The sequence below is a fragment of the Ochotona princeps genome, chromosome 14 (genome assembly GCF_030435755.1).
Source record: "Ochotona princeps isolate mOchPri1 chromosome 14, mOchPri1.hap1, whole genome shotgun sequence".
NCBI lineage: Eukaryota > Metazoa > Chordata > Mammalia > Lagomorpha > Ochotonidae > Ochotona > Ochotona princeps.
The window spans coordinates 22,646,956-22,659,519 of NC_080845.1; positions in this window are offsets into that span (position 1 = coordinate 22,646,956).

A 12,564-nucleotide genomic window follows, 5' to 3' on the forward strand; every position below is an offset into this window, starting at 1 on the left:
ATTCACTGTAGACAGCAATGTCTAGCACCTTGTTCAGAACAAAAAGGACATCAGAAGGGTGTGACTGGTGGCTTCCTCCTCCCATTCTGATAAGCCAATATTCTAACATTATCTCTTTGAGAGTAATTCAGAGAGATGGTAGTTGATATAGAATATGTATCCTTGCTTTTGTCATGACAACAACTCTAGGAATGGAAATTGATAGGCTGATTTTGTCCCCTTTGTCCTCCCTCAAAGGGGACTAGGAGAGGATTTTAGAAAAAAAAAATATAATCTTAGAAGGGTAAGAAATGGGAAGAAGCAAGATTTTATATTTTGAAAAGTAACTTCACCAGAGACCAGAGACCTAATGGCCTCTTTGTTCATCTGATTCCTCAACCTGCTTTTAGTTTCACCCAGTCATCCCAGTGAAAAGTAAGGAATTGTACTTTGGCATACGTGGACCAGACAGGAGCCCAGTCTCTTCAACTTACTAGTGATGTGGTCTTGGCTAGTTATTCACCCTCACTCAAACTATTTCTCATGTGTAAAAGAAGTTAATAATGATTATATTTCATCAGCAAATGTAGGGAACAGTATAAATATGCACTGTGTATGAGCTAGTAACATTTTTTTTAAAGTCTCAAATCAAACTTCTCCCATCTGCTTTTCCTATATGTTACCTTTCTTGTCTTTATTCTGTTTTTGTTTTGTTTTAAATTGGAAAGTCAGATATGCAAAGAGGAGGAGAGAAAGAGAGGAAGATCTTCCATCTGATGATTCACTCCCCAAGCTGACACAATGGCCACAACTACACCAATCTGAAGCCAGGATCCAGGAGCCTCTTCCAAGTCTCTCACATGGGTGCAGGGTCCCAAGGCTTTGGGCTGTCCCAGGCCACAAGTGGGGAGCTGCATGGAAGCAGGGCTGCCGGGATTAGAACCAGTGTCCATATGGGATCCTGGTGTGTGTAAGGTGAGGACTTTAGCTGCAAGGCTACTCCATTGGGCCCTTTATTCTGTTATTAGTCACAGAAGGCTCCTGAGGGGGTTAAAAGTGTATTGGAGATAAACTCAACAGTACTTTCCAATGGATGAGGTGAGAGTGGAAATTTGGTGAAGAGAAGGTAAGAATCAAGAACAATTTCTAGGTGTATTGCTTGAGCAAGACAGAGTGAAGATAGCAACCATTGATCAATCTGGGTTATGGACAGAGAGTTTGACAATAGAATCAAGAATTTTAGTTAAAAAATATTAAGTATGACATTTGAAAAATTCAGAAGACAATGACAGTCTGCTGGTTGGATGAATGCACTGCATAGAGCTTACAGGAGCGATGTTACTGGCTGCCTTCAGTCATGAGTACTTTAAGAGTGGGATCTAATGTTTCCTAAGCTTTAGGACTTAGCTCCATGATAAGGACAGGTACTGAGTAAATGACTATTGAATTCAGAAGTTTGGGATAAAGGCAAGAACACTTGACTAGTATTTGTTGCTCAGGGAAGCAGCCATTGTCCCTGCACACACCAAATGTATGATCTTCCAGAACTAATGGTCCAGTCATTTTCAACTGAAAAAAAAAAAGAGTGATAAGATAATGATAAGTAGAGAGAACGGCCTGGGCCACCTCCATAGCCACCTCTGGAGAACCACAAGGCCAAAGTGCACCTGCTGCTCGCTCAAAGCTCTTGACTTTTGCTCTTTTTTTTTTTTTTTTTTCTAGAAATTCAGGCTAATGAAACAGAGCAATAGAAGAAGAAACTCTTTTTTTCCTTCTGCTATTATATGAACAGTAATTTTTAAAAAATTAAGGTCCTTTATGAACTTTAAGAAAGTGGCTAAATACAAGCTTTAAAAAGTCAACAACTTCCCTATATATCAAAGATATCAACTGTAGTTATGTAAACAAAAAATACCAATTCATTATGAGTCCTCTTACACTGATCCCCTCCTCCCCAAATAAGAATAATTTATATGGGGCCCCTCACGGTAGCCTTGCGGCTAAAGTCCTCACCTTGCACACACCAGGATCCCACATGGGCACTGGTTGTAATTCTGGCAGCCCCGCTTCCCATCCAGCTTCCTGCTTGTAACCTGGGAAAGCAGACGAGGTTGGCCAAAAGTCTTGGGACTCTGCATCCGCGTGGGAGACCCAGAAGAGGCTCCTGGATCGTGGCTTTGAATTGACGTAGCTGTGTCTATTGTGGCTGCTTTGTCTCTCCTCCTCTATATATACCTGACTTTGCTATAAAAATAACTAAATCTTTTTAAAAAAAATAATTTACATGGAAAATATTGTGGGATGTAGAAAACTACACTGAGAAATATAAACTTAAATTATAATAAAGAAGCAGACCATACTCCCATATGACTATATGCTAAGTACCTTAAGATCATAAGTTTTTCACATTCATGCATAGGAATAAGAAGAATTTTTTGTCAAAATATTGTGGATTTTACCTTTGAAATTTGGTGAAATCTTTCGAAAGATTATCCTTCAGTTGTGTGAGCAACTGGGAAGAGAGAGACTGGGAGAAGTGTCTGTGGCCCAACATAAACTTAAAGGAGTTAGGCAAGAAAAACCCTCTCATTAAAAAAAATATATTTATTATTTACCATCATGCAGTTTTGTAGATATAGGGCTTTTTCACTCCCCTTGCTCTTATTCTCCAGTATTCTTCCCCCTCCCCACACCCGCTGTTATTCTCCAAATAATTACATTTTTATAGTCCCTTAGTAACAGTTACAAGAATAACTTTCTGCTGTTTAACCATCTCATGATGAGCTAGGCATGGGTAGAGATAGAATATCTGGTATCATGCTGTACAGGTATGCTTACATGTTATAGAAATGGGAGCCCTACTTTCTTTGGGAGTAGAAGTGTGTACTGTAATATAACTTTGCTTTCCAGTATCCAATCTCCATTCTACCATTTATCTGTGAGGATATTTGTATATACTTGGTTATGTATATCTTATTGCTTTATAATTTGCCTAAAGGATGTCAGATCAGAGAACATATGATATTTGTTCTTTCGGGACTGTAGTATTTCACTAAGCATGATGGTCTTCAGTTGGGACCATTTATTGCAAACAGTAAGATTTCATTTTTTTTTTTGCTTGAGTAATATTCCATAGTATAGATGTACCAGGATTTCTTTATCCATTCATCTGTTGACAGATATCTGTGTTGTTAACAGGTGTGCTACTGTGAATTGCACTGCCATAAATCAAGGGTTGTAGGTTGCTCTCTTACATGCTGACTTAATTTCCGGTGGGTGTATTATCAGGGGTAGCTGGGTCATATAGTAGATCGATGTTGAGTTGCCTGAACATTCTCCATAATGACTTCCATAGTGGCTGTATAGTCTACACTCCCACTAACAGTGGTACCTTTTTGCCACATTCTTGCCAGCAGCTTCTTGTTGAGATCTGTGTGCAGACCATTATCACTAGAATTAGACGGAACCTCAGTCTGGTTTTTGTTTGCATTCTCTGATAGCCAGGGAGCCTGAACAGATTTTCGTATGTCTATTATTGAATTTCTTCTTTTGAGAACTGTCTGATCATGTCCTTTGCCCTTTCTTAGGTAGGTTGTTTACTTAGCTATCGTTGAATTTCTGAAGCTCTTTGTAGATCTTGAACAAACTGAACAGGCTACCAACAGAATGGAAGAAAAATCTTTGTACATTACACAAAAGACAAACTCTCTCTTCCCACATGTATACCTACCCTCTCTGTAGGTGCTCAGTGCAATCCATTTATCTTGATAAGTACCTAAGGCCAATTCTAGAACTTTTGCTTAACCACTAGCCTCCTTGTTATAATGAATCTGGTTCATTAGCATTTAACCTTTTGCTTTATAACTATTTCAAAATCACTGATTCTCTTATTGTACTGTTTTCATATAATAATTTTTGTGATTAAACAGATAAATGTTCTGATGAGCCTTTCTGCTCTACACTGGATCAGAATTTTATTTAGCTGATATTTATTACATACTAATACCATAGAAGATTAAAGAAGCCAAAAACCCTGCTATAGAGACTTACCAGATTTATCAGAGGGATTATTTTGAGTACCTCTAGATATAGTGTATTCATTTTTCAAGCACTTGAATACCTGTTTTTAATTATCTGACATTTCACAGGTGCCACATAAGAACAACCCCACAATGTATCCAATCTGATCCTGTTGGATGTCAAACACACAAAGTTTTAATGTCCTAATCATATCATAGCATAGAAAGAGACTTTCAAGCTTAATATTGCCTACGTTGCCAAGATGTGTAAAATGATGTTTCTTTATTTGACTTCCCTCCAGTTTTTTTAAAAGGATCACGAGGGCTCAACACTATGGTGCAGTAGAATAAGCCACCTCTTGAAATGCTAGGGAGTGCAGTCTGAGTCCTGCTGCTCTTCTTCTGATCCACATCCTTATTATTGTGGCTAGGGAGTGATGTATGAGGGTGCAAGGACCCTCTGTATGGAACACCAGTTCCTGATGCTAGGATCCTAGCTTCTGCCTCACCCAATCCTTGCTGTTATCACCACTTGGAGTGAATCAGTGAATAGAACACTCTCTCTCTCTCTTGTTCCCTCCCTTGCTTCCCAGCCCCTCCCTCCATCCCTGTCATTCTGCCTCTCAAATTAATAAACAATCTTAAAACATCCAAAAAATAAGCTATTATGAGAGTTTAAAATGATACAGTATTTTAATTTCCCTCCTTAGCCAGAATTCTGAGTTTATACCAACCTTAGTCTTCCAGCACTGACACAATGATGAAGAACAGTTGTTCATTAATATTTATTTAACAAACACAATATATAGCTATTTATTGATTTACAGTATAAAGATTATTTGAAAATTTTTACACTACATTGTCTACTTAAAACTGTAAACTCAAAATGCTGATGAGTGATTCCCAATTAAGTCCATAAAACAATCTGGCTATCTGCTTTTTTTTTTTTTTTTGGTTGGTTTTTTAATATTCACCAGTGAACTCAGATTTAAAGGCAGAAATTTGGAGATGTGCATTCTCAGGCCCAGACATTTCTTTGAAAAAAATAAATCACCAGCAATTGATTACCATTATGACCAGAAACTGGGACTTTAAAACAAAAAAATAATGCAATAGCCTTTACGGACTATTCAGTCACATGATAGTCAACACAGCCGTACTTGAATTGGTCCTTGCCTATCTGTGTCTTCATTTCCTGTTTTATTCCCCATTCATTCCATTTATATTACACTGACTTTTTCTACTTTTCATAATGCATCAAGCATCTCTGCTTCATATATCTATTTTATGTTCCATTTGGAAATCTTCTTTCTACATTTCTACTTGATTTGATTTTATATCTATCAACTCAAAGCCACCTCTTCAGAGAGGATTACCCTTATAACAATGTCAAATTATTGGAATCACCCCTATTTAGCTTTTACCTGTTTTTATCTTACTTATTTACAACTACCTAAAATAATGTCTAATATTAAATTATTCATTGTTTGTAGCCACTGATTTATAATATAAACTTCAGGTGAGAATGCATTAAAACAGCTTCTCATGGGTTAGAAATCTAGGCAGCGATGCTATTTGCCTTGATAGGGCGAAACTGGAAGTTAAATTTTAGTAGATGAGAATCCTTGCAAGTTATCAAAGCTTCAAATTATCTTACTCTCTGTTCATACTGAGGTAATCTGTCTATACCTGAAGAAGAAATCTAGATAATTTCTGCAGTAAGATAAAAGTATTCTGTGTCTCTGTATTGATCCTAAGAAAATACCTGATGTTCAATCCAAAAATACTAGATATTATAGAAATAAGATTAAATGAGCCAAAGGGGCAAAAAGACAATAGCAAAAAATCTAAAGATAATCCATCGATTAGAAATATCAAGTATGAACTATAAACCTTAAAATTAGTATATTATTATGCTTAAAATGTATTGAAGTAATAATGAAATCAAAATTCAGAGACTGAAAATGAAATAAGGCTGCACTAATGAACATAAGCACATTTAAGACAGTACAAAATGTATAGCTTGAAGCACAGAGATGTGATACAGGAAGCACAGGAAACAACATGCTAAATATACAGGAAATGCTTCAAACAATTTACACACACACGTGTGGAGCATCAACATCAAAGAGGAGAGACATGAGCAGACGTATTGTCTGAAGAGCTACTAGTGGAGAATTTCAACCTGGTTAAGTAGTGACAAGCCAGAAATTCAAAGTGCTCTAGGAATCTGAGGCAAGATAAGCATGATATCACCAAAGGCTGCAAAAGGAATTCCTTTGAAAGGAACAATGATATCAAGACCTTGACAGGCAATTCTGCAATTGAAAGTATGAAATGCAAAAGACATTGGATAAAATAATTAATGAACTGAAAGAACATACTCCAAATGTAAAATTCTACACCTAGTGAAAATACTTTTCAAACATTTAGGTGGGATGGAAACATTTTCAGGCAAAAATATTGTCAAAATTCATCATCAGCCAAATTGTACTTAAAGAAATACCCCAGAGAGTCCTTCAGGTGGAAGAAATACTCTTCCAGATAGGAGCTGGCAACTCAGGACTACTTGAAAAAATAACATGAGCAAAGTATAAGGTTGAAAAAAAAAAGTATAAAGTACAAAGCACAAAGGTTGAAATGGAATGAATGAAGATAAAGTTTTGCATTGTTAAGTTTTACATTATTAAGGAACTGACAAAAGATAATTTAAACGTGGCACTAGTAAGTGAATGTTGCCTATTAAAATCTGCAAAGGAAGAATACTGAAAATTAACAAAGTATATATGCTAAGATAAGGGGAAATATAATCACTTTAAAAATATTAATATATACTCAACATGAGTAGTCATTCAGGAAATGCAAATCAAAACCACACTTGAGATTCACTTTACTTATAAGTTCACTTACTATTATATTGGATGTTATAGAGAAGACAGAAGATAACAAGTGCTGGCAAAGATGGGGGAAAAGGAAATCCTGGACACTGTTAGTGATGATATTTATTAGTACCTGAATTGTGTAAAACTGGAAGGGAACTTTCTCCAAACATTTAGAAATAGAACTACCAAACAGTCTGTTATTCCCATGATTGAGCACACATCCGAAGAAAATGAAACTATGCTGAGGAGGTATCTGCAATATTTACAATGAACCAAGAAATGGAAATAGTATCAATGTTCATCAACTGGATGGAAACAGAAAATATGGCATCATTCACTATTTAAAAAGTTAGCATTTTGTCTTTTCTACAACATGAAAGGAATAGGGGGTCATTATGTTATTTTCATGGTAAATGAATTCAAAGTCATAAAAGTTGACCACATTAATTTGCTAATTATATAATTACAGAAAGACAAATTCAACATAATATCACTTATGTGTGAAATCTAAAGGAGATGATTTTCATAGAAGCTGGGAGTAAAATGGTGATTTCCAGAGCTCACGGTCAGAAGTGGAAAAGGAAGGTTGAAGAAAGATTTTGTGGTGATTACTAAGTAATAGGTAGGAGAAAAAGATGTTCTAGTATTCTATCACAAGGTAAGATGACTATCGTGGTAATGTAGTGTATACATACTTTTTAAAGATTTATTTTTATTGAAAAAGCAGATTCAGAGAGAGGAGAGACAGAAAGAAAGATCTTCCATCTATTGGTTCACTCCCCAAATGGCTACAATGGCCAGAGATGAGTCTATCCAAAGCCAGGATCCAGGAGCTTCCTCCAGATCTCTCACAGACATGCAGGGCCCCAAGGCTTTGGGCCATCCTCAACCGCTTTCCCAGGCCATAAGCAAAGAGCTAGATGGGAAGCAGAGCAGCCAGGACATGAACTAGCAGTAATATGGATGCCAGTGCACGCTAATTAGAGGATTAACCGATTGAGCTATCACAGTGGACTTCTTCCACTGCAATGTAAATGTACTTTTAAAAATCTAGAAGAAAATCTTGTGAATGTTTCTCTATGAAGAAATAGATAAAGATCTGAGGAGACAGATAAGTATCTTTACCCTGATTAAAACATTGCGAAATGTATACAGGTACGAAAATATCACCCCATAAATTTGTAAATAAATTAGAAATAATTTAAAATCACAATTACAATGAAAAGTTTAAAAGAACAGACAAAAACCCAAAAGAGAAGTGAAAATTAGACTATAAATTTAGACTCAAACACATCAATAATATAAGTAGCCTATATACTATCATTCAAAACCTGAGTTTGTCAGACTGAACAAATAGATTAACGAATTTATTTTAAGAGAAAAGTCTTAAATAAAAACAAAAGCTGATACCTAGTAACAAATAAGATAGTTTGGGAAGCAAGAAGTATTAGTGGACATATGGCAACCTATTTCATTCAGAAAAATTGCTTTAAAACTTTGCATCTATCTGATTATGCAGGATTAAAAGATATGAAGTGATAAGTATCAGAACTAAAAGTAAGTCCCCAAGAACAGAGGAGATTGCCATGTGAAAATGGAGACGTAGACCAGGTCTAATTTGACAAGGATTGTCAAAGATTGCTGGCCACTTTTAGGAAAAGCCAAAACCAAACCAAAAAAAAAAAACCAAAAAAAAACCAGGAAAAAAAAAACCCTCCCCTAGAACCTTCAAAGACAGTATATCCTTGCCTTGTTCCTTGATTTCAAATCTCTGGAGCTTTGAGAGAATAAATTTCTTTTTTCAAAGACATCCAGTATGCCACAAACTGTTGTGACCATCCCAGGAAGCTGATGAAATGAGTAATTACAGTTAATAAATTAAATTACAAGAGAATTATAATTAAAACTCCAATTCAAAACCACTACAAACCCCATGCCATATTATCCAAAATGCAGAAGGTGAAAATATCTAGTCTGGACTTGGAGATGGAGGGCTGAGATTTCTTATGGGCTGCTAGGGAATGGAGGTTGAAAGCAGAAAACAACTTGTTGTGATCTATCCGTAAAAATGATTGAGTGTACCTTCTACAGGTAAAGATATCATACCTTATGAGTAAAAAATTCTAGCCTGAATAGTTACGTGAATATAACACGTGCAGCTGAAAGTTATTTCTAACAAAGAACCCAAATGGAAAACATCCCAACATCCATGAACAATTAAATATATATATTTACAAAGTGAAAAGAATGAGTAATTTACAACTATATGCAACAGTATGGAAAGAGTTCAAAACAATAGTATGAAATAAGCCTAGTTGTCAAATACAGTGGAAAACTATTTGATTAAAATTACATGTATTTCAAGAGTAGGAAACTATGATGACAGAAAACAGAAGAGTGGTCAGTCTGGGGGCAGGTGGGACATTCAGATAGGAATATGAGAGAAATTTTACTGTGCTAGTTACACACTATGTTGGCAAAGTAATTATAGGAGAACACTAAAAATTCATAGTTTTAAGACATACTTTTTTATATGTATATTACATTTGATTAAAACCCTTTAAAGATTGAATGCACTTCACTGTTTCTATCACATATAACAGTAATTCAAATGTCAATGGAAAATGTTGGTGCATACATTGCTTCCTTTATTTATGTAAGCTCTTAGGTTTTTAACTTCAAAGGTTGTGCTCTCCAGCACAACTGGTAGATAATGAACAGGAGTTGTAGTTTTGAGAGGGAAGCAAAACAAAACAAAGCAACCACTAGACATAGGCAAAGAAACATTCCAGGTTCTTTGTACATTAGAGCAAATCTGAAAAAGGCAGCTTATTTATTCTTAGCGTAGTCTTAACAACAGTGAAAATCAGGAACTTATTCTTGTTAACGCTTCGCCTATACTTTTTGACATACTACCAATGGCTTCATTAAGGCTTTGGGAAGTCAAGTTTTCTTCCTCAGTGTCTGTCCTGTTGAACAAGATGAAGTCACTAAGCCATATGCAGATCTCTGCTTTTTCCTTGCTAGAATGCTCCTCAACTTTTGAAAGGGTCAGGTTGACTCACCCAGCTAGTTTATCAGCACCTACAGGAGAAGAGATTCATGTCCCCTTCCCTCCTACCCACCATGATAGAAAGAGAAGGCGTAAGCTTTGGCCAGATCTGAGTCTTAACTATGAGATTAGCCTTTGGTAACTATGCAATCCTAGACTTCCTCCAATCTTCTATTGGAGATTCACTCAGTTCAACTTAATTTCTTCTATCACACATTAATTGGACATCTTGAGCGTACTAAAAAAATTATGCCCAATGACGGAGATAACAAGGGAAGTATGAAAAATATCAGTTTTATCTTCAAGGAGGTAAGTGTGTAAAGTATAAACAGCTCTCACAGTTCTGTTTCTGTTGCTGGTTTACTTTCAGAATGAAGTGGGCACTAAAAGAATATAGGATGATTTGTCAATGTTAGTGTTCAATGTTGGTTCCCTTCTCCCCTCTGTTTTTTGCTGCCAGTGTGTCCTAGGCAATATGCATTATAATGGATATTCTATTACACTTCTCTGTCCCCACTGATAAAACAGGGAAAAAAAGATATTGGGGGATATGTAAGGTTATCTGTCTATTCTCTGTTGCTGATAACACAATTTAATAAAGAGGGTAAGTTTTGAAGAAAATTGATTGATTTGGGATTGTAGATCCCATGTCTATAAGGCCATATTTGGTGATGAGCTTTTTGATTGTAGAGAACCAAGGTAATAAGAGTATCACATACTCTAGCGGCTGAAGATTTCACCTTGCATACGCCCGGGATCCCATATGGGTGCCAGTTCATGTCCTGGCAGCTCCACTTCCCATCCAGCTCCCTGTGTGTGGCCTGGGAAAGTAGTTGAGCATGGTCCAAAGCCTTGGGACCCAGCACCCACGTGGGAGATCCCAAAGAAGCTCCTGGCTCCTGGCTTCAGATCAGCTCAGCTCTGGCCATAGTGGCCACCAGGGGAGTGGCTCAGTGATGGAAGATCTTTCTTTCCATCTCTCCTCCTCTCTGTATATCTAACTTTCCAATAAAAATAAATTAATATTTTTAAAAAGGAATGAATGTGCATATGTGTGTACGTGTGTGTGCATGTGTGTGTGTGTGTTCAGATATCTCTTTGGTAAAATCAACAGCATTCAATATTAGGATCTCCACCACGATAACCTTATCGATTTTCACCTCCAGAAAGTCTTGCCTTTAAATGGCATGATCGAATCAAGTTTCTGCTCTGAGTACCTCATAATTCACATTAAATCCCAGCATGAGTTCTGGAAAGACAAGCCCTGTTGAAACCACAACAGTAAATTACAATGCAATAACAAATAATCCCAAAGTTCGAGTGGATCTATAGTAGTTACCCATGGTTTTGTAATGAACCTCCCCAAAGCTTAATGACTTGAAACAGTTACAGTTATTTGTTCACAGCTAGGTAACATGAGCTGTACCTGTTCAGAACCACTTGCCTCTGCTCTAGCTCAGTGTCTGAGCTAGCTCTACGACTGAGAGTCACATCACTTGAGCACTCACATAAACATGTTCCTGGTGCACCATGATGGCTGCTGAGTAGAACAGCATTGGGAATGTGTTACCCAAGTTCTCCCTATGGGCTTGATTTCAAAGCATCTAGCCTGGGTTCTATGGGAGAGTGTTGACAGGAGCAGAGAGAAACAGTATTTTATTGTATAACTCAGACGCAGAAGTCATAACAACAATCCATCTGTTTTTAAACCAAAACTAAAGTTGATTTTTATCCTTACTACCTAGTTTCTTACAGTCAGCATGTGACTAATCATCATAGTCATTGCGGGTCCAATTGAATCAAGGCTCAGACTTGACATGTATGAACTTAATTAGTAAGGCAAGAAAAATGGGTGATTGTATCTCATGTTTTTACCCGAATGAACACTTAGAACTTCATATCATGTTGCATTTGTAAAAATGTGATAAGGCTGGGCCTAAACGTCAGTGAAGGGGCACTCCTGCTACACCCCTAGAAGAGAGCAGGAGGTGGATTATTTTTGAATAGTTCTAATGTTTAGCATATCCATCACACAGTGTTGATATGAGGAGTCAGTGGAATAAATAATGTGAGATGTTCAGTATGATTCTAAATAATTTAATACATCCAACACATCTCAACTATGGTATGGATAGGAAAGCAACCTAGCATTTTTCTAGCTGTATTTTTCAACGTTGTGGATGAGTCCATGCAGCTCTTACAATTCCTCGAAGCAGACAGCCTGGAGTCAAGAGCTGGGATGCAGGGCCAGTGGATTTCCCAAGTTTTGGTATCACTTTTAGGTTTGGTCATTCCACTGAAACTCAGGAAATGACTGGATTCTGGGGGATAAGTTTTGGCCTGCAAACCCGGGGGAAATAGGACTTGCGGTTTTTAAAAGGATCCAGAATCTAAACCTTTATCTTCCATGACTGTCACTGCCTTAGTGTAATTGCGGGGAAACAGTTGGGTACCAGGCATTAGCTATTCAAACCAAACAACTTGACAGCCCTAACAAGAAGCAGACTTACCTTTGGAAGAGAGAACAGGAAACTTCAAAGATCTCCACACAAAGAATGATGTGCCCATGAATATGTCTCTCCAGAAATGTCATTTTGTCTTTCTACTCAAAAGGCCTTGCTTTTGCACTAAT